This window comes from Myotis lucifugus, unplaced genomic scaffold (genome assembly GCF_000147115.1).
Source record: "Myotis lucifugus unplaced genomic scaffold, Myoluc2.0 scaffold_4086, whole genome shotgun sequence".
NCBI lineage: Eukaryota > Metazoa > Chordata > Mammalia > Chiroptera > Vespertilionidae > Myotis > Myotis lucifugus.
The window spans coordinates 10,818-13,934 of record NW_005875134.1 but is presented as its reverse complement, the minus strand read 5'-3'; the positions used below and the strand labels follow the sequence as shown (position 1 = coordinate 13,934).

The 3,117-nt window shown below is 44.2% G+C and overlaps 1 non-coding gene across 1 annotated transcript; it reads left to right on the top strand.

The window, feature by feature from the left end:
• The first annotated feature begins 1,285 nt into the window (after positions 1-1,285).
• On the top strand, positions 1,286-1,396 carry LOC111824681. The gene has a single exon (XR_002827771.1). It is a non-coding gene; the product is annotated as a U6 spliceosomal RNA (small nuclear RNA).
• Positions 1,397-3,117: the final 1,721 nt, after the last annotated feature.

The window sequence follows — 3,117 nt, the reverse complement described above, 5'->3', positions numbered from 1 at the left end:
GTGTCTGTGTGTGTGAGGGAGGGAGGGACAGTTATGTTCCACGGGAGTGTCTGTGTGTGTGAGGGAGGGAGGGACGGCTATGTTCCACGGGGCTGTGGGGGGCTGGCGGACCGGGCTCCCCAGTGGGGCAGCCTCTGCTGCTGCTGAAACCTCTCCCCGAGCGGCCAGCTCTGCCGCAGAGTCTGTGCCATCTTGAAGGGGAGAGCGGCTTGTGATTGGGAGCCCAGCTTCATCTCACTGGGAGACTTCAGATACTTCCCGGGACCCAAACACACGACCAGGGACCAGGTGCTCAGCGACCAACCCATGAACGCAAGACACCAGCCTCCCTAGCCATGTGCACCTAAAGAGTTTGTCCAAGGAGAGACAGGATGCAACTGGAGACACAGACGGGGTCCTCGCCTTCTCACAGAGCAGATCGAAAGGAACAGCTGCACCGAATAACACCCACGCGGAATTGGAGAAATTAAACACAACTGGAGAGGCAATCCGTGGACAGAAAGGTCAGAGAACACCTAGAGCAGTGGTTCTCAACCTTGGCTACACATTAGAATCACCTGGGAATCTCGTTAAAATCCTGATTTCTGGGCCTCATCCTCCAGAAATTCTGTTTCTTTGTTATGGGGTAGGGTCACAACATTAGTAAAAAAGAAACAGAATTCCGGAGGATGAGGCCCAGAAATCAGGATATTAGCGAGATTCCCAGGTGATTCTAATGTGCACTCAAGGTTGAGAACTACGGACCTAGAGAAATAAGCTCTGCCTCTTGAGAGTCATCTTGGTGTCTGTTGTTTGGGTGTTTGTTGTTTGCACTTTTTGGATTAGTTGTTGGTTTTTTGGAGTTTTCTCCCAATATACATATAATTTTTCCTCTTTTTCCCCCCTTCTCTTTCTTTTCTCTATTACATTTTTTCCTTTTCTCAATATCATTTTTTGCACTCTTTCCTCTCCCCTAATTCTTTTTTCTCTGGTGGTCACCTTTATTTGGGGTTATTGGTATTGTGAATCCATTTGTATTTGATGCCCTATATGTTGTGTCTTGTTGTGTTGTATTTTGTGCCTTTAAGTCAATGCAGGAGAGAGAGAATTCATAAGAGAGGAAACCATAAAAATCCTACAAGACTACATGGGCAGCAAAGTAGCAGACATGTCATAGCAATATCTTTACCGACACAGCTCCTAGGGCAGTGGTCGGCAAACTCATTAGTCAACAGAGTCAAATATCAACAGTACAATGATTGAAATTTTTTTTGAGAGCCAAGTTTTTTTAAACTTAAACTATATAGTGTTGGCTTTGGCAGCACATATACTAAATTGGAACGATACAGAGAAGAGAGATTTGCATGGCCCCTGCGTAAGACTGCCCAGCAAATCCTGTGACTCGTTCCACATTAAAACAAAAAAACAAAAAACTTAAACTATATAGGTAGGTACATTGTTATTAACTTAATTAGGGTACTCCTAAGCTGGCCTTTGCTAAAAACGTCCTCAATCTGATTGAGGTATGTTTGCTGAGGTCTACCCCTTCCAACTCTCCCATCCACACTCAACTCGTGCATGAATTGCACGTGCCTTCCCTGCACTGTGTATCCCTCGGCCCGCCTGTCCTGTCGCCGGACTGACGGACACCCCCCACTTCTTCTAACGCCACTTCTTCAAAATAGACTTGCCCAGGCCAAAAACCAACTTCTGCGCATGAGCCATAAAGTTTCAATCGCACTGTACGTGAGCGCCCACACGTGGTATTTTGTGGAAGAGCCACACTCAAGGGGCCAAAGAGCCGCATGTGGCTCAAGAACCTTGGTTTGCTTACCACTGTCCTAGGTAAATGGAGACTAAGGAGAAAATAAACAAATGGGGCTACATCAAAATAAAAAGCTTCTGCACAGCAAAAGAAACCATCAACAAAACAAGAAAGCCCACTGCATGGGAGAACATATTTACCAATGCTGTTTCAGATAAGGGTTTAATCTCCAAAATTTACAGAGAACTCATACAACTTAACAAAAGGAAGATAAACAACCCAATCAAAGAATGGGCAAAGGACCTAAGTAGACACTTCTTTAAGGAGGACATACAGAAGGCCCAGAGACATATGAAAACATGCTCAAAGTCACTAATCAGCCGAGAGATGCAAATCAAAACAACAATGAGATACCATCTCACACCTGTCAGAATGGCTATCATCAACAAATCAACAAACAGCAAGTGCTGACGAGGATGTGGAGAAAAAGGAACACTTGTGCACTGCTGGTGGGAATGCAGACTGGTGCAGCCACTGTGGAAGACAGTATGGAGTTTCCTCAAAAAGTTAAAAGCAGAACTCTCATTTGACCCAGTGATTCCACTTCTAGGACTATATCCCAAGAAACCAGAAACACCAATCAGAAAGGATATATGCACCCCTATGTTCATAGCAGCACAGTTTACAATAGCTAAGATCTGGAAACAGCCTAAGTGCCCATCAGCAGATGAGTGGATTAGAAAACTGTGGTACATCTACACAATGGAATACTATGCTGCTGTAAAAAAGAAGGAACTCTTACCATTTGCAACAGCATGGATGGATCTGGAGAGCATTATGCTAAGAGAAATAAGTCAGTCAGAGAAAGATAAATATCACATGATCTCACTCATATGTGGGATATTATGATCAACATAATTTGATGAACAAAAACATATCCAGAGACAGAGAAGCATCGATCAGACCATCAAACCTCAGAGGGAAGGTAGGGGAGGCTGGGGGTAAAGGGGAGAGATCAACCAAAGGACTTATATGCAAGCATATAGGCCTAACCAATGGACACAGACAACAGGGGGGTGAGGACATGAGTGGGGGGGATAGGGGGTAATATGGGGATATGGACACATATGTAATAATTTAATAAATAAAAAATTTTTTAAAAAAGAAAAAAATAGATCCAGAGACAAATGGCAGGGGAGTGGGGGGTTAGAGAGCAACCAAAGGACTTGTATGCATGCATATTAGCATAACCAATGGACACAGACACTGAGGCGGTGGGGGCCTGGCTGGGGCGGGGGGAGTCAATCAGGGAAAAAAGAGACAAATGTAAAACTTTAGACAATAAAAAAAGAAAAAATTGCATTACATTGAAA